Genomic DNA, 25,112 nt, shown 5'->3' with positions numbered 1-25,112 from the left:
TATCCATTCTTCCACTGAAGGGCATCTGAGTTCTTTCTACAGTTTGGCAATTGTATACATTGCTGCTATAAACATTGGGGTACAGATGGCCCTTCTTTTCACGACATCTGTATCTTTGGGGTAAATACCCAGTAGTGCAATGGCGGGGTCATAGGGAAACTCTATTTTTAATTTCTTGAGGAATCTCCACACTGTTCTCCAAAGTGGTTGCACCAACTTGCATTCCCACCAACAGTGTAAGAGGGTTCCCCTTTCTCCACGTCCTCTCCAACACATGTTGATTCCTGTCTTGCTAATTTTGGCCATTCTAACTGGTGTAAGGTGATATCTCAATGTGGTTTTAATTTGAATCTCCCTGATGGCTAGTGATGATGAACATTGTTTCATGTGTCTGATAGCCATTTGTATGTCTTCATTGGAAAAGTGTCTGTTCATATCTTTTGCCCAGTTTTTGATATGCTTCTCTGTTTTGTGTGTGTTGAGTTTGAGGGGTTCATTATAGAACCTGGATATCAACCTTTTGTCTGTACTGTCATTTGCAAATATCTTCTCCCATTCCGTGGGTTGCCTTTTTGTTTTCTTTACTGTTTCCTTTGCTGTGCAGCTTTTGATCTTGATGAAGCCCCAAAACTTCATTTTTGCTTTTGTTTCCTTTGCCTTTGGAGATATATCTTGAAAGATGTTGCTGTGGTTGATATCGAAGAGGTTACTGCCTATGTTCTCCTCTAGGATTCTGATGGATTCCTACTCATGCTGAGGTCTTTTATCCATTTCGAGTTTATCTTTGTGTACGGTGTAAGAGAATGTTCGAGTTTAATTATTTTACATACAGCTGTCCAGTTTTCCCAGCAACATATATTGAAGAAACAGTTTTTTTTCTTCCCCACTGTTCATTGTTTTCTGCTTTGTCGAAGATTATTTACCCATAGAGTTGAGGTTCAATATCTGGGCTCTCTACTCTGTTCCACTCGTCTATATGTCTGTTTTTATGCCAGTACCGTGCTCTCTTGGTCACATGGTACAGCTTTGCAGTAAGGCATGAAATCAGGTAGCATAATGCCCCAGTTTTATTTTGTTTTTCAACATTTTCTTAGTGATTTGAGGACTCTTCGATTCCATACAAATTTTTGTATTATTTGCTCTAGCTCTTTGAATAATACCAGTGGAATTTTGATCAGAATGACATTAAAAGTATAGATTGTTCTATGCAGTAGAGACCTTTGAACAATGTTTATTCTTCCAATCCAAGAAAATGGAATGGTCTCTCATCTTCTTGTGTCTTCTCCAATTTCTATCATGAGTGTATGGAGTTCCTCGAGTACAGATCCTTTACTTCTTGGTTAGGTTTATTCCCTGGTATCTCATGATTCTTGGTGCTAGAGGAAATGGAATCAATTCTCTAATTTCCCTTTTTTATTTTCATGGTTGGTGTATAAGAAAGCCACTGATTTCTGTTTATTGACTTTGTATCATGCCATGTTACTGAATTGCAGTATGAGTTTTAGTAGTTTGGGGGTAGAGTCTTCTGGGTTTTCCATATAAAGTATCATGTCATCTGCGAGGAGAGAGAGTTTGACGTCTTCATTGCCAATTTGAATACCTTTTATTTCTATTTGTAGTCTGATTGCTGTTGCTAGGGCTTCTAATACTATGTTGAACAAGAGTGGTGAGATTGGGCATACTTTTTGTGTTTTTTATCTCAACAGGAAGGCTGCAAGCTTTTTCCCATTGAGGATGATATTTGCTGTGGGCTTTTCATAGATAGATTTTATGAATTTCAGGAATGTTCCCCCTATCCCTATACTTTGACGTGTTTTAATCAGGAACGGATTCTGGTTTTGTAAAATGCTTTTTCTGCATCAATTGAGAGGACCATGTAGTTCTTCTCTCTTCTCTTATTAATTTGTTCTATCACATTGATTGATTTGCGAATGTTGAACCATCCTTCAGGGAGGAAACCCACCTGGTCATGGTGGATAATCTTTTTAATGTGTTGTTGGATCCTGTTCACTAGATTCTTGTTGGGAATATTAGCATCCATATTCATCTGTGATATTGGTCTGAAATTCTCCTTTTTGGTAGGGTCTTTGCCTGGTTTGGGAATCAGCGTAATGCTGGCTTCATAGAAAGAGTCTGGAAGTTTTGCTTCTGCTTCAGTTTTTTGAAACAGCTTCAGGAGAGTAGGTGTTATTTCGTCTTTGAAAGTTTGGTAGAATTCCCCAGGGAATCCGTCATGTCCTGGGCTCTTGTTTTTTTGGGAGGTTTTTGATCACTGCTTCAATCTTGTTACTAGATAGTGGTCTATTCATGTTGTCAATTTCCTCCTGGTTCAATTTTGGGAGGTTATAGTTTTCCAGGAATGCATCCATTTCATCTAGTTTGCTTAGTTTATTGGCATATAACTGTTGATAAAGCTTCTGATGATTGTTTCTACTTCCTTGATATTAGTTGTGATCTCTCCCTTTTCACTCATACTTTTATGAATTTGGGCTTTCTCTGTTTTCTTTTGGATTAGTGTGGCCAATTGCTTATCAATCTTATTAATTCTTTCAAAAAACCAGCTTCTAGTTTCATTGATACATTCTACTGTATCTCTGGTTTGTACCTCATTGATCTCAGCTCTAATCTTGATGATTTCCCTTCTTATGTGTGGAGTTGGTTTGATTTGTTGTTGATTCTCCAGTTCTTTAAGTTGTAGAGACAGCTGCTGTGTTCTGGATTTTTGAATTTTTTTGAGGAAGGATTGGATGGCTATGTATTTAGTCCTTATGACTGCCTTTGCTGTATCCCATAGATTTTGGACAGAAGTGTCTTCATTCTCATTGGTTTCCATGAATTGTTTCAATTCTTGTTTGATCTCCTGGTTGATCCAAGCATTCTTTTTTTTTAAGATTTTATTTGTTTATTTGACAGACAGAGATCACAAGTAGGCAGAGAGGCAGGCAGAGAGAGGAGGAAGCAGGCTCCCCGCTGAGCAGAGAGCACGATGTGGGGCTGGATCCCAGGCCCCTGGGATCAGACCTGAGCTGAAGGTAGAGGCTTTAACCCACTGAGCCACCCAGGTGCCCCTGATCCAAGCATTCTTAAGCAAGGTGGTCTTTAGCTTCCAGGTGTTTGAGTTCCTTCTGATCTCTTTCTTTAATTGAGCTCCAGTTTCAAAGCATTGTGCCCTGAGAATATGCAGGGAATAATATCAGTCTTTTGGTATCTGTTGTGTCCTGCTTTGTTACCCAGTATGTGGTCTATTCTTGAGAAGGTTCCATGCGCACTTGAGAAGATTGTGTATATTCTTGTTTTAGGGTGGAATGCTCTCTATATATCTATGAGGTCCTTCTGGTCCAATGTGTCATTCAATGCTCTTGTTGCTTTATTGATTTTCTGCTTCGATGATCTGTCTATTACTGAGAAAGGTGTATTAAGATCTCCTACAATTAATGTATTCCTATCAGTATGACTCTTTATGTTGATTAATGGTTTTCTTATGTAATTGGCTGCTCCTATATTGGGGCATAGATATTTTACAATTGTTAGATCATCTTGTTGAATAGTCCTTTTAAGAATTATGTAGTGCCCTTCTGTATCTCTGACTATAGTCTTTAGTTTAAAATCTAATTTATCTGATATGAAATTCGCTACCCTGTCCTTCTTTTGAGGCCATTGGCATGAATGATGATTCTCCATCCCTTCACTTTTAATCTGGGTTTATCTTTACGTTAAAAAATAGGTCTCTTGTTGACGATATATGGATGGGTCCTGTCATTTTATCGAATCTGCAACCCTGTATCATTTTATGGGCACATTTAGGCCATTCGCATTGAGAGTGATTAATGACAGATATATTTTTGTTGACATCGTGTTACCTTTGAAGTCTTTCATTCTGTAGATTGTCTCTATATTTCTGTTCAATGCTATCCTTAGGATTTTTCCCCTTTAATAGAACCCCCCTTAATATTTTCTGTAGTGTCGGCTTGGTGGTTGCATAGTCTTTTAAGCCTTGTGGATCTTGGAAACTCTTCATCTCTCCATCCATTTTGAATGTCAGTATTGCTGGACAAAGTATTCTTGGCTGCATGTTTTTTTCTCATTTCATGCCCTGAATATATCTTGCCAGCCCTTTCTGGCTTGCCAGGTCTCTGTGGCCAGGTCCGACATTATTCTGATGAAATTTCCTCTGTACATAAGTAGCTTCTTTGTCCTAACTGTTTTCAAGAGGGTCTGCCTACAATTATAAATCTTCATTTTTGCTATTAGGTGTCTCAAGGACTTTCAAGAATCTATAATCTTGGGGGTAAACCGTTCTGCATCTAGTACATGAACGCTGGTTCCATTCGGGAGATCGGAATAATTTTCATGGACAACTTGTTCCACTATATCTTATAGTCTTCTTTCTTTCTCCTCCCCTACAGCGAGTCCATTAATTCTGACACTGAAAAATTTCATTCATCATTTATTTCCCTGATTCTGCTTTTGTGGCTTCTAAGTTGTTTGTTCTAGGCTTCCTCCTGATCACTTCTCTCTATTTGTCCTCCAGATTACTAATTCTATCTTCTATCTCAGTTATGCTAGCTTTTAGACAATTTAGATTAGATTGGTACTCATTGAGAGCATTGTGAACATCATCCCTGGTAGCTTTCAGTTCTGCATAATCAATTCCGTTTGGTCATCTATGGCTTTGTCCAGCCTAGCTATTGCCTGGATAATGGTTAGCCTGAATTCCCCTCCAACATATTGTCTACATGGATAGCCATTAGCTCTGTTGCAGAAGGCCCATCCTCTGTATTTTTCTTCTTTGGGGTATTCCTTCTCCTAGTCATTTTGGTGAGAGGTGATTCAGCAGATGTAGCTGGATCTATTGACTGTGGTGCAGTCCAGGTGCACCCTGGAACGCTTCTAAGCAATCAGGATTTCCCACCCAAACCAGAGAATAAAGAAAAGAAAAGAGAGAGAGAGAGACAGGAATAAAAAAGGGAAAATAAAGAGAATCCTCCACCCAAATGTGCCCCAAAGTAAGATTTATGAAGTATACAAAAAAAAAAAAAACAGAGAAACAAAAAGACTGGTAAAAGTAGATGAGAAAGGGAAAAAAAACATATATATATATATATATATATATATATATATCAAAAAAATGAAAAACCTCGTCAAAAGTACCCCAAGTATAAGATTTATATACTATCAGGACAAACAAATACACAGAAACACTGGAGGAAGAAAAAGTTGAGAGAGTGGTTATAAATTCTCAGTGTGGGCGATGAAGGTTATTTTGATTCTTCCTGCACGTATCTTGATATCTTTGTTAAAGGAATCAACTTTCCTAAGATAAGGGGATTAAAAATTGATTTATCTATATGGGTAGCTTTGATTGGATAAAGGTGATTACCTTGAAGTTTAACTCTATATGAATATTAGAAAATAAAAATTAAAAAAGAACAAACTACACTAGACTAAACTAAAATTTTTAAAAAGTGAAAAAAATAGAAAAGCAAAAGAAAAACACAAGTGTATGTATCAAAAAGATCAGGTTAGAAGGTTATTATGGAAAATGATGTAGTGGACATCTCACTGTGATGGTAAATAGGTTAGAAAATATCTATATATTTTTAAAAAAATGAAACAGAATAGTGGGAACAAGTTAAAAATAAAAGTTGATAAAAGTTGTATATATGAAGTAGTGGTGCTTGTTCTCTTGTTGTCTTTTTTTTTTTCTTTCCTGTTTGGTTTTCTTGTGGAGGGGCCTGCCACGTGGGTTTACAGTCAATGATGTTCCTTGAGTTAAGTCCTCCTGCCCCCCTCAAGGGGGTGGACTCTGAGGAAACCGGTTTTTTCAGGCATTTGTTCTCTGTAGGTTTTTATGTTTGTTCATTTTTTTCTCTCGCCTTGAAAGCTTTTGGTGGTTTTTGGACATTTAGAAGAAAGCAAAATGCACCCTGAACTCCTTCTTAGAGAGAAGCCTCAGTCTGCTCCTCTTTGGGTGCTTCAGAGTTCATATAAATTCCCACTTGGCTGCTGACTGAGCAGGTTCACAGTTGTGGTCCCTGGGGATGCAGGTTCTCCTGCTTATACCCAAAACCATGGCAGCGGCGGCCATCTGGGCAGCTCCCATCTGCCAGAGAGGTTCCAAGCAGCTATCACACACTGAGATTTTCCCGCTGGCCCTGGCTGGGAGTGCCTGGTCTTTCTGGGTCTAAGAGCACAGGCTTTTCACACACCTCTCTCAGGGGCAGGTGAGGGGTGCACGTGTCTCAGGCTCTGATAGCATGGTTCAGCATTCTGCCATCTGTCAAGGCTCCCAGCCCCCCAGGCATTCTTGGGCGTGTTGGCAGCTCAGGTAACAAGACCTGATTTCTCTGCCACACTCTCTCTGGCTCATTGCCAGGGGATGCTGTCCTGGGCCTGGGGATTTAAACCCCTGTCCCTAATTTCCCAGATTCCCACAATATCCGTCTGTGATCCTTTGCTCTTTTTGAGTGCTTTTAACCAGACTCCAGGTAAATGCTGGTCCTCAGAAACATGGCACTCTTATATTGGGTTATTACTTTCCAATCAGTCACCTCTGGTGGCTCCTTCCCCCTTTTGTTTATCTTCCGATATCAGTTCGACATTCCCACTCCACTTTACCTGCCCACTGGCATCTTCTGCCCCTGTAGTGATCAGATGTGTATAATTCTGATCTCGGGCTGATTTCATGGGTGATCAGAGTTCTTTGGTTGGTAATCAGCTCACTTTAGCATACAAGTTGAAATGGCGCCTCCTCCTACTTTCCTGCCATCTTATTTCTTCTCTAGCTTCCTTTTGTTTTGTTGTTTGTGGGTCTTGGTTTAGTTGGTGTTGTTGTTTTTTGCTTTTTGTTTTGTTTTGTTTTGTCATTTTGGGTTTTTTGGGGAGGGTTGAATATAGTAAGAGCATTTCTAAATTTTTTAAAATTATATAGTTATATATATATATATATATATATATATATATATATATAAATTGAACCAATATATGTTATATACATAACATATATATGGACTAAATAATATATATTTTGATTCATTTATATACTAATACATATATTATATTTTGTTCATTATATATATTTAAGTTCATATACAAATGAACTGAAATCTGGTCAGGCTGACTATATATATATATATATATATATATATATATATATATATATATATATATTTCTTATTTTTCTCCCTTTTTTCTATCAAGTTTCTTACACAAGGGGACCAAAACACACCTAGTTTCTAGCTTCTTTTGTTTATTTTAACTTATTATTATTATTACTATTTCTACTTTGATTTTTTTAAGATTTTGCTTTATTTTTATTTCTTTTTTACTTTTCCTTCAAAAATGGCAAGATAGTGGAATTTACTCCAAAAATATGGGGACAAATGACAGCCAGGAATTTAATCAATACAGATATAAGTAAGATGTCTGAATTCATGTTTAAAACAAAACAAAACAAAACAATTACGGGAACCCGGGAGTCTCAGTCGTTGAACATCTGCCTTTGGCTCAGATCATGATTCCTGGTCACTTGAATCAATCCCCACATTGGCCTCTCTGCTCAGCAGGAATACTACTTCTCCCTCTCCTACTGCCCCTGCTTGTGTTCCCTCTCTAACTGTCTCTCAGTCAAATAAATAAATATGGTCTTTTAAAAAATAAATAAATAATAAAAAATAACAATTATAATGATACAAGGTAGGCTTGAAAAAATTATACAAGACACCAGAGAAACCCTTACTGCAGAGATAAAATAACTAAAATCTTAGGCTGAAATTAGAAATGCTAAAATCAGGATGCAAACCTGAATGGATGCCATGAAAATGAGGCTGGATGAATCAGATAAATAAATCAGTGACATAGATGATAAAATTAGGGAAATTAATGAGATTAAAAAGAAGAGGGAATCAAAGATGATATAGGATGAAGGTAGATTTAGGGAACTCAACAGCTTAGTAAAACAGTAACATTTGTATCAGAAGAGTCCCAGTAGTTGATGAGAAAGAAAATGGGTTTATTTGAGCAAACTATGTCTGAAAACTTCCTTAATCTGGGGAGGGACACAGATATCAAAATGCAGAGAGTCGAGACCTCACAATCAATTCAACAAAAGTTGAACATTGCCAAAGCATATGATAAGTTCACAAAATACAGACAAGAAAAGAATCCTGAAAAGGGCAAGGGAAAAAGTCCTTAAACTACAATGGAAGACAGATCAAGTTCATAACATATCTGTCCACTGAATGTTGGCAGGCCAGAAGAAACTTAGAAAATGCATGCAACATGTCAAATGCGGGACAAAAACAGGAAGCCAAGAACATTTCATCTAATAAGGCTATCATTCAGAATAGAAGAATAGATAAAGAGTTTTCCAGACAAACAAAAACTAAAGGAGTTTTAACCACTAAACTATCCCTGTAAGAAATATTAAGGGGAACACTTCCAGTGGGAAAAAAAGACCAAAACCAACAAAGACTAGAAAGGATCAGAAAACATAACTGGTCATATAAACTCTATAGATAACACAATGTCACCACATTTATATCTATCAAAAATCACTCTTAATTTAAATGGATTAAATAATTCAATAAAAAGACATAGGGATCAAAATGGATAAAAGAAAAACAAAAGCTATCTATATGCTGCCCAGAAGAGACTCATATTAGAACTAAAGACACTTGAAGATTGAAAGTAAAGAGATGGAAAATCTTCCATTTTGGTAATGGATATCAAAAGGAATCTGGAGAATCCATACTTATATTAGACAAACAAGATATTAAAACAAAGACTATAACAAGAGATGAGAAAGGCATTAAAACATAATTAAAGGGTCTATCCATCAAGAACTCTAACAAATATAAATATGTATGCCCCTAACTTGGGAGAACCTAAGTATATAAATCATTTAAGAATAAACATGAAGAAACTCACTGATAATAATGCAATAATAGTAGGGGACATTAGCACCCCATTTTTAGGCATGGACAGAGCATCTAAGCAAAAAATCAACAAGAAAACGATGGCTTTGAAAGGCACACTAAACCAGGTGGACTTAGCAGGTATATTTAGAACATTTCACCCTAAAGCAGAAGAATACATATTATTTTTGAAAGCATGTGGGGCATTCTCTAGAATAGTTCATAAAAGAGCTCACAAATCAGCCACCAACCAGTACAAAAATATAGTGATAACAATAAAAAAAACACCCATGCATATTTTTAGATCACAACACTATGAAACTTGAATTCAACCACAAGAAAAATAAGGAAAAACCACGAATACAGTTTGGTTTTAACCACGAGGTTAAGGAAAATACTACTAAAAATTGAATGGGTTTATGAGTAAATTAAAGAAGAAAAAATAGTACATGGAAGCATATGAAAATGAAAATATGACTCCAAAATCTTGTGGTGTAGTAAAGGCAGTTCTAAGAGGGAAGGATATTGTAATACAGGCCAACATCAAAAAGGAAGAAAAGTCTCAAAAACACTACCTAGGTGTTCCTGGGTGGCTCAGTGGGTTAAAGCCCCTGCCTATAGCTCAGGTCATGATCCTAGGGTCCTGGGATCGAGTCCTGAATTGGGATTTCTGCTTAACAGGGACCTTCTTTCTGTTTCTGCCTGCCTCTCTGCCTACTTGTGATCTCTGTGAAATAAATAAACAAAATCTTTAAAAGAAAGAAAAAAATACAACCTAACTTTGCACCTAAATTAACTGGAAAACAAACTGGAAATAAAGCCTGAGGCAGGCAGATGAATGGGAATAATAAAGATTGGAGTAGAAAGAAATGATACAGAAACAAACAAGCAAAAGCAGTAGAACAGATTAATTAAATTAAGAGCTGATTCTTTATAAGAAATAATAACGCTCATAAACCCAGGCCAGACTTTTCATGAAGGAAAAAAGATGCAAATATCATCACAGATGAAAGAGGAGAGATTACAACTGACAGAGTAGAAATAAAAACAATTCTAAGAGAATACTGTGAAAAATTATGTGACAACAAACTGGTCAGCCTGGAAGATATAGACAAATTAAGAGAAACATACAAACTACCAAAACTGAAATAAGAAGAAATAGAAAATTGAAGCAGACAGACAACCTGTAAAGAAACTGAATCAGTAATTAAAATTTCCCAACACACTAAAGTACTGGACTAGAAGGGTTCCCAGGGAAATTTTAGAAGTCATTTAAAGAAGAGTTAGTACTCATACCTTATTTATTTATTTATTAATCTATCTATCTATTTATTTATTTATTTACTTACTTACTTACTTAATTATTACTTTTTCTGTGTTCCAAGATTCATTTTTTAGGCACCATACCCAGTGTTCCATTCTATATGTGCCCTCCTTAATACCCACCACCAGGCTCACCCAATTCCCCACCCCCTCCCTTCCCAAACTCTGTTTGTTTCTCAGAATCCTCAGTCTCTCATGGTTCATCTCCCCCTCCAATTTGACCCCAATTCATTTTTCCTTTCCTTCGTCTAATTTCCTCAGTGTTGTTCCTTATATTCTTCAAGTAAGGGAAACCATATGATAATTGACTCTCTCTGCTTGACATATTTCATTCAGCATAATCTCCTCCAGTCCCACCCATGCTGATACAAAAGGTGGGTCTTCAACATTTCTGATAGAGGCATAATACTCCATTGTATATATGAACCATACCTTCCTTATCCATTCATCTGTTGAAGGGCATCTTGCTTCTTTCCAGAGTTTGGCAGTTGTGTCCATTGCTAGCATGAGCATTGGGGTACGTATGGCCCTTCTTTTCACTGCATCTGTATCTTTGGGGTAAGTAACCAGTAGTGCGATTGCCAAGACAAAGTGTAAATAGCTCTATTTTTAATTTTTTAAGGAAGCTCCACACTTTTTTCCAAAAAAGGACGTGTAGAAAGGAGAACCCTCTTACTCCGTTGGTAAGAATGCAGGTTGGTATGCACCAACAGGTAGTGCGATTACCAAGACAAAGTGTAAATACCTCTATTTTTAATTTCTTAAGGAAACTCCACACTTTTTTCCAAAAAAGGATGTGTAGAAAGGGGAACGCTCTTACTCAGTTGGTAGAAATGCAGGTTGGCACCAACCTGCATTTCTACCAACTGAGTAAGAGCGTTCCCCTTTCTACACGTCCTGTCCAAGACTTGTTGTTTATGGTCTTGTTAATTTTGGCCATTTTAACTGGTATAAGGTAGTACCTCAATGAAGTTCTGACTGGAATTTCCCTGATGGTTAAAGATGATGATATTTTTTTTTTTTTCGTGTGTATGCTAGACATTTATACATCTTCTTTGGAGAGGTGTCTATTCATGTATTCTTCCAATTATTTTGACACGATTATCTTTTTTGGGGAGGGGTGTTGAGTTTGAGGAGTTATTAATAGATCTTGAATGCTAGCCCTTTGCTGTAGTGTCATTTGTGAATATCTTCTCCCATTATGTGAGTTGCCTTTTTGTTTTGGTGACTGTTTCTTTGGCTGTGCAGAAGCTTTTTTTTTTTTTAATAAATTAATTAATTTATTTTCAGAAAAACTGTATTCATTATTTTTTCACCACACCCAGTGCACCATGCAATCCGTGCCCTCCATAATACCTACAACTCGGTACCCCAACCCCCCCCCGTGACTTCAAACTCCTCAGATTATTTTTCAGAGTCCATAGTCTCTCATGGATCACCTCCCTTCCAATTTCTCCCAACTCCATTCTCCTCTCTAATACGCCTTGTCCTCCATGCTATTTGTTATGCTCCACAAATAAGTGAGACCATATGCTAATTGACTCTCTCTGCTTGACTTATTTCCTTCAGCATCATATCTTCCAGTCCCGTCTATGTTGCTACAAAATTTGGGTATTCATCCTTTCTGATGGAGGCATAATACTCCATAGTGTATATGGACCACATCTTCCTTATCCATTCGTCTGTTGAAGGGCATCTTGATTCTTTCCACAGTTTGGCGACCGTGGCCATTGCTGCTATAAACATTGGGGTACAGATGGCCCTTCTTTTCACAACATCTATATCTTTGGGGTAAATACCCAGGAGTGCAATTGCAGGGTCATAGGGGAGTTCTATTTTTTTTAAAGATTTTATTTATTTTACTTGACAGACAGAGATTACAAGTAGGCAGGGAGGCAGGCAGAGAGAGAGGAGGAAGCAGGCTCCCTGCCGAGCAGAGAGCCCGATGCGGGACTCGATCCCAGGACCCCGAGATCATGACCTGAGCCGAAGGCAGCAGCTTAACCCACTGAGCCACCCAGGCGCCCGGGAAGTTCTATTTTTAATTTCTTGAGGAATCTCCACACTGTTCTCCAAAGAGGCTGCACCAACTTGTATTCCCACCAACAGTGTAAGACGGTTCCCCTTTCTCCACATCCTCTCCAACACATGTTGTTTCCTGTTTTGTTAATTTTGGCCATTCTAACTGGTGTAATGTGATATCTCAATGTGGTTTTTGTGCAGAAGCTTTTGATGAAATCCCAGAAGTTCATCTTTGCTTTTGTTTCTTTTGCCTTTGGAGACATATCTTAAAAGAGGTTGCTGTGGCTGATATCGAAGAGGTTACTCCCTATGTTCTCCTCTAGGATTTTGATAGATTCCTGCCTCACATTGAAGTCTTTTATCTATTTCGAGTTTATTTCTGTGCATGTTGTAAGGGAATGGTCAAGTTTAATTCTTCTATAAATACCTGTCCATTTTCCCCAGTACAATTTATCGAAGAGTTTGCCTTTTTTCCAGTGGATATTATTACTGTTTTTTTAATATTATTTGACAATAAAGTAGTGGATCCATATCTGGGCTCTCTACTCTGTTCCACTGGTCTATATGTCTATTTTTGTGAAAGTACCATGCTGTCTTGATGATCACAGCTATGTAGTAAAGCTTGAAATTGGGTAACGGGATGCCCCCATATTTGATATTCTTTTTCACCATTTCCTTGATAATTTTAATAACTTGGAGTCTTCGTTTCCATACAAATTTTAGGATTGTTTGTTCCAGCACAATGAAAAATGGCAGTGGAATTTTGATCAGGATGGCACTGAACATTAAGATTGCTCTGGGCAGTATAGGCATTTTAACAATGTTTATTCTTCTGATCCAAGAGCATGGAATGCTCTTCCATCTTTTTGTCTCTTCTTCAATTTCTTTCATGAGTGTTCTGTAGATCCTTGAGTGCAGATCCTTTACTTCTTTTTTAAAAAAATTATTTATTTATTTGACAGAGAGAGATCACAAGCAGACCGAGAGGCAGGCAGAGAGAGAGAAAGGGAAGCAGGCTCCCCACTGAGCAGAAAGCCTGATGCGGGACTCGATCCCAGGACCCTGAGATCATGACCTGAGCCGAAGACAGCGGCTTAACCACTGAGCCACCCAGGTGCCCCCAGATTCTTTACCTCTTTAGTTAAGTTTATTCCTAGATATTTTATTGTTCTTTTGCAATAGTAAATGGAATCAAATCTCTAATTTCCCTTTCTATAGTTTCATTGTTAGTGCATAAGAAAGCAATTTATTTCTGTGCATTCATTTTGTATCCTGCCATATTACTAAATTGCTATATGAGTTCTAGTAGTATGGGGTTGGAGTCTTCTGGGTTTTCCTGTTAAAGTATCATACCATCTGTAAAGAAAGAGCTTGACTTCTTCTTTACCAATTTGAATACTTTTTATTTCATTTTGTTCTCTGGTTGTTGTTTTTAGTAGTCCTAGTACTATTTTAGACAACAGTGAGGACAGTGGGTATACTTTTTGTGTTCCTGATTTCAAAGGGAAGGATCTCAGCTTTACCCATTCAGAATGATATTAGCTGCAGGTTTTTCATAGATCGATTTTGTGAAGATATTCCCTCTATCTCTATATTTTGAAGAGTTTTAATCAGGAGCCAGTGCTGTATTTCATAAAATGTTTTCTCTGCATCTTTTGAGAGGACCATGTGGTTCTTGTCTCTTCTCTTATTGATTTGTTCTATCACATTGATTGATTTGTAAATGTTGTACCACTTTTTCATCCCAGGGATAAATACCACCTGGTCATGGTGGATAATCAATTAAATGCAATTTTGGATCCTATTAGAATCATTTTGAGAATATTGGTATGCATATACATGAAAGATATTAGTCTGAAATTATCCTTTCTGATGGGATCTCTGCCTGGTTTGGGGATCAGGATAATGCTAGCTTCATAGAAAGAGTGTAGAAGTTTTCCTTCTCTTTCTATTTTTTGAAACACCTTCAGAAGAACAGGTTTTATTTCTTTGAAAGTTTGGTAGAATTCCCCAGACAATCCAGCAGTCCTCTACTCTTGTTTTTGTTTTGTTTTGTTTTTGTTTTTTGATCACTGCCTCAATCTTATTACTAGATATTGGTCTATTTCATTTATCAATTTCTTCTTTTTTCAGTAGATGGAAGCTTACAGGTTTCCAGGAATGCATCCATTTCTTCTAGGTCCTTAACTTATATATACCTGTTGATAATAATTTCTGTTGGTTGCTTCTATTTCCTTGGTGTTGGTCATGATCTCTCACTTTTCTTTCAGAATTTTATTAATTTGGGGCCTCACTTTTTTTCTTTTGGATTAGTTTGGCCAACAGTTTATTGATCTTATTAATTCTTTGAAGGAACTAGCTTCTAGTTTCCTTGATGTGTTCTACTGTACCTCTAGTTTCTAATTCATTGACCTCTGCTCTAATTTTAATTATTTCCCTTCTTCTGTGTGGGGTTGGCTTAATTTTTTGTTGTTGATTTTCCAGTTCTTTAAGGTGTAAAGAGAGTTGATGTCATCTGGATTTTTTAAAAAAAATTTTTGAGGGAGACTTGGATGGCTATGTATTTTCCCCTTAGGACGGCCTTTGTCATATTCCACAGGTTAGACCAATGTGTCTTCATTATCATTTGTTTCCATGAGTTATAGAAGTCCTTCTTTTATTTCCTGGATGATCCAAACATTCTTGAGCAGGATGGTATTTAGCTTCCAGGTGTTTTAATTTGTTCCAAACTTTTCTTGTGGTTAAGTTCCAGTTTCAAAGCATTGTGGTCTGAGAATATGCAGGGAATAATCTCAATCTTTTGGTATCAGTTAAGCCCTGATTTGTGACCCTGTATGTGGTGTATTCTGAAGCGTGTTTATTTTCACTCAAGAAGAATGAGTACTCTGTTATTTTAGGGTAGAATTTTCTGTTTAAATCTATGAGGTCGATCTGGTCCAATGTATCATTCAATGCTCTTATTTCTTTATTGACTTTCTTCACAGATGATCTATCTGTTACTGAGAATGGCATGTTAAGATCCCTGTTATTAATGTATCCATGTCAATATGACTCTATATTGATTAACAGTTGGTTTATGTAGTTGGTTGTTCCCATATTGGGGACATAAATATTTACAGTTGATAGATCTTCTTGGTGGTTAGATCCTTTAAGAATCATGTAGTGTCCTTCTGTATCTCGGACTAGCATCTTTAACTTAAAATCTAATTTGTCTGATATGAGAATTGTTAACCCAGGTTTCTTTTGAAGATCTTTTGGATGAAAAATCATTCTCCATCTCTTCAATTTAAGTCTGGATGAATCTTTGGGTTCCAAATTTGTCTCTTGTAAACAGCGTATAGATGGGTCCTTTCATTTTATCCACTCTTCAACCATGTGCCATTTTATTGGAACATTTAGGTTGTTCACTTTGAGAATAATTATTGGAATATAAGTTCTTATTGACATCATATTGCCTGTGAAATCCTTGTTTCTATAGATTGTCTCTGTAAATTTCTGTTCTATGTCACTCTTGGGTTCTTTCCTCTTTTATAGAAGTCTCCTTAATATTTCTTGTAGTGCTTGCTTTGTAGTCACATACTCTTTAAAACCTTGCCAGTCTTGAAAGCTCTTTACCTCTCCATCCATTCTGAATGTCATCCTTGCTGGATAAAGTATTCATGGCTGCATGTTCTTCTCATTTAATGCCCTGAATATATTTTGCCAGCCCTTTCTGGCTTGCTAGGTTTCTGTGTCCTGGTCTGACATTATACAGATACTCCTTCCTCTGTATGTAAGAAATCACTTTCCCTTAGCTGCCCTTCAGAACTCTTGTCTAACATTCTCGGCCTTTTGGCTAAGATCAAGTGTAACATTATGATTTGTGGATTTCACAATTAAGTGTCTGGAGGTTTTTCTAGACTCGTTGATCTTAAGTTTGTCCTTTCTTCCTCTAGGACACAAATGCTTGTTCCATTCCCCAGACAAAGAAAATTTTTATCTGAATTTGTTCAACCATATCTTCTAGTCGTCTGTCTCTCTCCATACCTTCAAAGATCCCAATAACTCTGATGTTGGAATGTTTCATAGCATCATTTATTTCCCTAATTCTGTTTTCATGGTTTTTAAGTTGTTTGCTCCTTGCTTCCTCCTGATCCTTTTTCTCTATCATTATGTCCTTTATATCATTAATTCTGTCTTCTACCTCAGTTACCCTAGCTGTCAGAGTATTTATATTAGATTGGATTTCATTGATAGCGTGTTTTAGTGCTGCCACATCAGTCCTCACTTCCACTCTTAGAGTTTCTATGTTGCCACTAATGAATGGTCTTCTCCAACCTAGCCACTGCCTGGATAATTATTACCCTGAATTCCCTTTCTGACATACTGTTTATTTCCATATCCAATAGTTCTGTGGGAGAAGGCACAGTCTCTGAATATTTTCTCTCTTTGGTGTTCATATTCTTCATAATTTTGGTGAGAAATGGTTGAGGGGATATATAGCTGAATGTATCAACCATGATCCAGGCAAGGTGCACCCTAGAATGTTTTGGAGCAATCAGATGTCACCACCAAAGAGGAAAAAAAAAAGATAAAGAAAAAAAAAAGGAAAACCGAGCCAAAATTAGCCCCCAAATTAGGATTTATAAGTTACATAAACAAAAATGAACAAACAGAATAACAACAAAAATAAAAGTCAAGGAAAAAAAGAAAAACCCAGCCAAAATTAACCCCACAAATAAGATTTGTATAGTACAAAAGGAGAAGACATTTGAAATTGATGAATCTGTTGAAGACCTAGCAAAATCTTTAAAGAATTTATCAACCTGAACATTCAAAAACAAATAACCCATTTGAGAAATGGGCAAAAGACACAAATACACATTTTCCAAAGAAGACAAACATGTGACTAACAGACTCATGAAAAGATGGTTAACATCCTTCATCATCAGGGAAATAAAAATCAAAACCATGGTGATATAGCACCTGACACCTGGGGAAATTTGACAACACAAGAAACAAGTTTTCTGAGGATGTGTGGAAAGGGGAACTCTCTCGCACTGTTGGCAAGAATGCAAACTGGTGCAGCCACTCTGGGGAACACTATGGAGGTTCCTTAAAGTGTTAAAAATAGAACGACCCTAGATCCAGCCATTACAGTACCAGGTATTTACACAAAAGATAAAATACTATAGAATTATTTATTTTTATTTATTTTTAAAGATCGTATTTATTTACTTCACACACACACACACAGAGAGACACACACACACAGAAGCAGACTCCCTACTGAGCCTTAAGTAGAGCTTTGAAGTAGAACTTCAGAGAGTCTGAAGTAGAGCGTGATCCCAGGACATCGTGACCTGAGCCAACTGCAGACATTTAATCAACTGAGCCACCCAGTTGCCCCAAAAGTATGGATTTAAAGGCATGCATGCATCCTAATGTTTATAACAGCATTATCAACATATCCAAAATATGGAGATACACACAAATATCCAATGACTGATGAATGGATAAAGAACATCTGGTATGAAAATACATAAATGCACATATGAATTTATATAAATATATAAATAAATATAAACATATATACATTTACTCCCTGTATGTATATATATGTGTGTGTGTGTGTGTGTGTGTGTGCGCACATGCATACAATGGGACATTACTTAGCCATCAAAAAGAATGAAATATTGCCATTACAGCAATTTTGAATGGTCTGGAGTGAATTATACTAGGTGAAATAATTTTATCAAAGAAAGAGAAATACCACATGATTTTACTCATCTGTGAAATTTAAGAAAGAAGTCAGATTAATATATGTGAAGGGGGACAAAGGAAAGGGGGAAACAAATCATAAGCATCTCTTAATGATAGAAAAAATAAACTGGGGGTTAATGGAGGTAGTTTGTGGGCCATGGACTAGATGGATGACATGCACTGAAGAGGGCACTATTTTTTATGAGTACTGGGTGTTTTATATATGTGATGAACCACTGAACTCGGGAAATCAATATTGACTATGTGTTAATGAACAAAATTTATATTAAAAATAACATAAACTAAATATTATCAGAGGGAAGGTTGATGAGGGATGGTGAAATAGGTGAAAAGGATTAAGAATACACATAAGGGGCACTGAATAATGATGTATAGAATTACTGAATCACTGTATTGTGTAGCTGAGTCTAATATTATACCACTGTATGCTAAATATACTGGAAGTAGAATTGCAAACTAAACTAAACATAGAAATAAAGAAGCAAGAAAAATCTCAGATGAACACCTTATCTTATACCCAAAACAGATAGAAAAAGGAGAAATAACAAAACCCAAATCTGCAGAGGGAAAGAAATAACAAAGATTTGAGTAGAAATTAATGATGTAAGTACTAAAACAACAATAACACCCACACCCCCCAAAAAAAACACACATAAACAAGCAAACAAACAAAACAATACAACAGGCTGACTTGATTAAGTATTTTACTCTTGGCTTCAGTTCAAGTCATGATCTCATAGGTCATGAGGTCCATCCCTGTGTTGGGCCCCCTGCTCTGCCGGGAGCCTACATTAAAAGTCTCTTCCTCTGCTCCTCCCCACCACTCTCTTTCTGTCTCTCAAATAAATGAATACATAAACTTAACACACACACACACACACACTAGAACAGACCAATGAAACCAGGAATTGTTATTTGAAAAAAAATTTTGATTAACTGCTACCCTGTGTCACAGAAGAAGAAGGAGAAAAAGAAGAAGAAGGAGGAGGAGGAGAATGGGAAGAACGGGAAGAAGAAGAATAATGGGAAGAAGGAGGAGGGGAAGCAGGAGGAGAGTAAGAAGAGGAAGAAAGATGGGGTGGAGAGGAGGAGAAGGAATTGGACCAAGAGTAGGAGGAGAGAAAAATGACTCAAATGAGCAAAATCAGAAATAGGAGAGTATAAATAGCAATGATACCACAGAAATACAATCATAAGACAATTTTATGAGAAATATATGCCAACAAATATGACTACAGGAAAGATGGATAAATAGAAAAACCCTAACATCACAAAAGTATATACCCTAACATCACAAAAGTAGAAAGAAATAGAATATTTTAACAAACCAATTACTAGCAAGGAAATATTATCAGTAATAAAAAATCTCCCAACAAAATTCTAAGACCAAAGTCTTCACAGGTGAATTCTACAAATCATGAAATGAAAAATTTATATGTATTTTTCTCAAACAATTCAAAAAAATGAGGAGGAAGTAAACTTCCAAATTCATTCAATGTGGCAAGCATTCACACCGACACCAAACCATCTAAAGACACTACCAAAACAGAAAACTACAGGCCAGTATTTCTGATGAACATAGTTTTAAAAATCTTCAACAAAATACGAGTCCACCAAATTCAAACAATATTAAAAAAAAAACTGGTTAAAGAAAGAAACTGGACACTTAACTTACACCATACACAGAAAAAAATTCAAAACAGATTAAAGACCTAAGTGTGAGACCTGAAACTATAAACTATAAAATCTTGAAGACACAGACAATAGCTTCTTTGAAATTAACTGTAGTAATTTCTTACTAGTTATGTCTCCAGAAGAAAGGAAAACAAAACCAAAAACAAACTATTGGGACTAAATAAACAGCTTAAGAGTTCACTTGTGAAGAGCACCAGGTATTGTATGTAAGTGTTGAGTCGCTAAATTGTATACCTGAAATTATTATTACACTGTATATAAATTAACTAAAGTCTGAATAAAAACTTTTCAAAATAGGGTTATCTGGGTGGCTTAGTGAGTTAAGTGGCTTCATTAGGCTCAGGTCTTGATCCTGTGGTAGGCTTGAGTCCAACGTCAGGCTCCCAACTCAGCAGGGACTCTTCTCCCTCTTCCTCTGCCTCTTCCCCTGCTTGTGCTCTTTCTCTCAAATGAATAAACAAAATCTTAAAAAAAAACTTTTCAAAATAGAAAAAAAAAATTCTGCACAGCAAAGGAAACACACAACAAAACTGAAAAGCAACCTACAGAATAGAAGATATTTGCCAATGACATATCTGATAAAAGACTAATATCCAAAATATATAAAATCTTACAAAACTCAATATTCCCAATAAAAACTGCAAATAAGCCAATTAAAAATCAGCAGAAGCCTTGAGCAGATATTTCCCCAAAGACATCCAGATAGCCAATATACATATGAAAATATTTTGAATGGGGTAATTTTTCACTCCCTATACTTTTCCAATAATTTGTATGTCTGTTTTTATGTTAATATTAAGTTTTGAAATCTATAGATTAGCAAGATAGTTTGAAATCATAAAGATACCTCCAGTTTTGTTCTTCTTTCTCAAGATTACTTTGGATATGTGATGTCATTTCCAGTTCAGCACATATTTTAAAATGATTTTTATTTATTTATTCATTGTATTTTTAACTAAACTGAAATTTAAAACTTAAAAATAAAAAAGAATAATTAGATATATGTAAGAGATTCATTTTTAAGACATATTTCTTAATTTCTGTGAAGAATGGCATTGGGTATTTGATAACAATGGCATTGAATCTGTAGATTCTTTTCAGAAGTATGTATATTTTAACAACATTACTTTCTCAAGTCCATGAGCACAGATTATTTTTCCATTTCTTGTATCTTCTTTAATTTCTTTTTTGAATGCCTTATACTTTTTATGATATAAACCATTTAACTTATTGTTTAAATTTATTCTTGGGAGTTTTTTTTTCAATACATGTATAAAGTGGATGGTATTCCTAATTTATCTGATAGTTTGTTGTTGTATAGAAAAACAAATGCAATAAATACATAAATAAATGCTTTTTTATATTAATTTCCTATCTTGCAAATTTACTGTATTAATTAGTTTTAAAGATTTTTTTGTAAAGTTTTTAGTGTTCTCTATATTTCTATATATAATAGCATACTTTCTGTAAATGACAGTTTTACTTTTTTCTTTATAATATTGATGACTTTTATTTATTTGTCTTGCCAAATTTTTGTGGCTAGGTCTTTTAATATCTTTTGAACAAGAGTTATAAGTATCAACATGGATGGGACTGGGAGAGATTATGCTAAGTGAAATAAGTCAAGAAGAGAAAGGCAATTAACATATGGTTTCACTTACTTGTGGAGCATAAGGAATAACGCAGGGAGATGGAGAGGAGAAGTGAGTTGGGGGAAATTGGAGGGGGAAACAAACCATGAGAGACTGTGGACTCTGAGAAAAAACTGAAGTTTTTGGAAAGAGAAATGGGGGGTTGGGAGAGTTTGATGGTGGGTGTTATGGAGGGCACATATTGCATGGATCACTTGGTGTGGTGCATAAACAATAAATTCTGGAACACCGAAAAGAAATAAAAAAAAATAAAAGAGTCATAAGTGTGCATCCTTGTCTTGTTTCTGATCTTTTAAGATTTATCCATTTACTTTTGAGAGAGAAAGTAGAGGGAAGGGCAGAGGAAGAGAAACTTCAAGCAGACTCTCCAATGAGTTCAGGAGTCCAAAGAAAGACTCACTGCTACCACCCATGAAATTATAACCTGAGTCAAAACCAAGAGTAGAACACCAAACTGACTGAGCCAGTCAGTGCCCTGTTTTATTTCTGATCTTAAAAGAATGGCTTTCCTGACACACCTGGGTGGCTGAATCACTTGGGGGTCCTACTCTTGGTTTAGGCTCAGGCCATGACATCAGGGTCATGAGATAAGCTTTGAATCAGGATTTGAGCTCAGTGGAGTCTGCTCAATATTCTCTCTCTCTCCCTCTGGGCAAAATAAATAGATAAACCTTCAAAATACATTTTTTAAAAGATTTTATTTATTTGACAGACAGAGTTCACAAGTAGGCAGTAAGGCACACAGAGAGAGAGAGAGGAAGGGGAGCAGGCTCTCTGCTGAGCAGAGATCCCAGGGCCCTGGAATCATGACCTGAGCTGAAGGCAGAGGCTTTAACCCACTGAGCCACCCAATATATTTATTAAAATATTTCCAAATATTTCCAAAATATTTCTTAAAAATATATACATAAAAAAGAAGATCTTTCAATTTAACACTGCTGAGTATGATGTTAGTTGTGGGGTTGTCATTATGGCCTTTATTATGTTGAGGCATATTCACTTTGTTAATAGCTTATATCATAATTGAGTATTTAATTATGTCACATATTTTTCTTCATCTATTGGGATGATCATATGATTTTTTCTTGATTTTGTTAATGTGATATATCACATTTCCTTCATTTGTGGATGTTTAGCCATCCTTATTAATATATGTGTTTACTGCCATAAGCCGTCCATTTTTAACTACTTTTGCCTCACTGCATAAGTTTTATTACATTATGTTTCCACTTTAGTTGAACTCAGGATGTTTGTTATTTCCCTTTTGATTTACTCCTTGACTTATTTGCCATTCAGGATTCTGGTGTTTTTCACAAAATTATGAATTTTAAAGTTTTATGTTTATTGTTTACTTTTAGTTTTACACCGTCATAATTCAAACACTTATATGGTATAATTTCAGTTTTCTTAAATTTATGAGAAATTTATTGTGACCGAACATACGATCTATCTGGGGAATTTCATGTGTACTTGATAAAAATGTTTATTCTCCTATTGTTAGATGAAATCCTCTGATGTTTGTAGGTCTATCAGGCTTATTATATAGTTCCAGCTCATTTTTGTTGAGGAGGGGGACAGAGGGAAAGGGAAAGAGAGAATCTCTGCCCAATACAGAGACTGACATGGGGCTCCACTCACAACCCTGAGATCATGATATGAACCCAAATCAAGACTTTTATGAAGAATCATGAGTTTAGTTACACAACTAATTATTTTAAATTTTGACAATATTGTATGTGAATTTGGAATATATGATTAATTAAAAATAAGTAGATAAAAAAGCATAGTAAGATCTAATTTATGTTGATGTATACAACTTTTGCATTTGTATGTTATAAATAAATACACAGGGAATTGTAAAAAATAAATATAGGAAAAAATATGATATTTTCCTTAAGAGATAGAAAACAGCAGTGGAAATGAAAAAAGAAATATAGGTTTCTCCATTATATTATATCTTAGCTACTTTATATGATGTAAGGAATTGTATCCTGCTTATGACAAATATTTTTATAAAATCAAAATAAGTAGGCATGTGAGCACTGGATGTTATATTCAAATAGAGGTTATATGCAACTGATGAATCATTGAACCCTACATCAGAAACCAATGATATACCAAATGTTGGCTAATTTAATTTAAATTAAAAAAAGTATTTAAAAAATCAAAGTAAGTAGAAAAATTTTTAAAAAGTGACTTTTGTTCAGATATAAGGTTATAAATTAAAATCAATTCATTACCTAACAATGTAAAGTTTCACAAAAGTCTTTTAACAATTTTTTTATTAATTAGGTCTCATGGCAGGTAACACTACTGTGTATGTATGTATACACACACACACACACACACACACACACACACACACATCTATCCTATGTGGACCTAATTCTTCACACTTCAAATTTCGTGTTGTCTGTGATGACACCATAAGATAACATCAGAATTCATAGTTAATGCAGTTTATTAGCTCTCATTCTAATTAGTCAATTGTAAACATGCACAAAAATGCAAGACCCATATAATTACTCTTTCAAACTGCTTGCCAGGGGAGAGAAAACTCATTCAGCAACACATTGGAAAGCAGACCAATAGCAATGTTTAAAGAGGAATCTTTATCCTGTTGGACAAAACCTCAAGCCTTTCAACTTTTCTTCTTATGTGAGAATGTGTCCTTTATTCGTCTCATTTTTATTGTTAAGTTTTACAGTATTTTAAAGAACTGATTCCCTCCTAAAATTAGGGAAACGGTTTGTATTAGGTAAATGAATTTCTTGCAAACTTCTATGCATCTACTTAAAGCTTCCCCATGTTATTCCAGCTCTCCTGACATGTTTAAGCAAGTAAATTTACTTCACCTTCTTGCATTCCACCTTCCTTTAGGAAAATAATGTATTTTAATTTTGATTAATTTAAAAATAGACATTTTAATTTTGATTATTAGTTGCATAGTACATATGTGTCCTTATCAAAGGAAACTAATTAAATCGTAATAAATAATGCACAAATACTTCTAAGATTTTATTAACTTTTAAAATAAAGTTCACATATTATCTTCTTAAAGGCTTTATATGAATTCTAGTGATTGTATTGTAACCTTGATTACATTGAAGTTGTATATCATTCTCATATTGTTACAGGAAAAAATACAAAGAAAATTTTTAGTTCCACCCATCTCTTCCCTCTCATTTGCCTATACAAAAGAGAAAGAACATCTCCCAGTTATTCATACTGAGTCTTCAAACCATAAGAGAGACTTTCAACTATGGAAAACAAACTGAAGGTTGCCAGAGGGGAGGTGGGTGAGGAGAGAGGCTCAATGGTTGATGAGTATTAAGGAGGGCACTTGTTAAGATAGGAACTGGGCATTGTATGAAAGTGAAAAATTCTACTCCTGAAACTAATATGACACTATGTATTAAATAATTAGAATTTAAATAAAAACTTGAAACAGTAAAAAAAAACTAATCTACCAAGCACACAATTCGCATTGAACTAAAGCAAATTTCTGAGAATATTTAAACAAATTATTCTATTTTATTTGAAATTTCCCTGCTACTTTTTAACCTATTCCAGCAAAGTAAAATAAATATGTAACATAGTATTTGTCTATTTAATGCATAAATTTAGACTATCATATGAAAAAACTATTCCAATCTGCTTTAATGATGATCTTAACATGTTTTTTCTACATGCATTGAAGAAATTGAAGTTTGCAAGATATATTTTACCCCATGAATAACTT

The 25,112-nt window shown here is 35.5% G+C and overlaps 1 pseudogene; it reads right to left on the bottom strand.

Annotated features, from left to right (window-relative positions):
- LOC116585769 overlaps nt 1–15,530 on the bottom strand; it is a 61,059-nt pseudogene extending 45,529 nt beyond the window's left edge.
- Between the last annotated feature and the right edge of the window lie 9,582 nt (nt 15,531–25,112).

The sequence above is a fragment of the Mustela erminea genome, chromosome 3, assembly GCF_009829155.1.
Source record: "Mustela erminea isolate mMusErm1 chromosome 3, mMusErm1.Pri, whole genome shotgun sequence".
Classification (NCBI taxonomy): Eukaryota; Metazoa; Chordata; class Mammalia; order Carnivora; family Mustelidae; genus Mustela; species Mustela erminea.
Note: the sequence above shows the minus strand (reverse complement) of the source record. Positions and strands in the feature narration are given on the sequence as shown.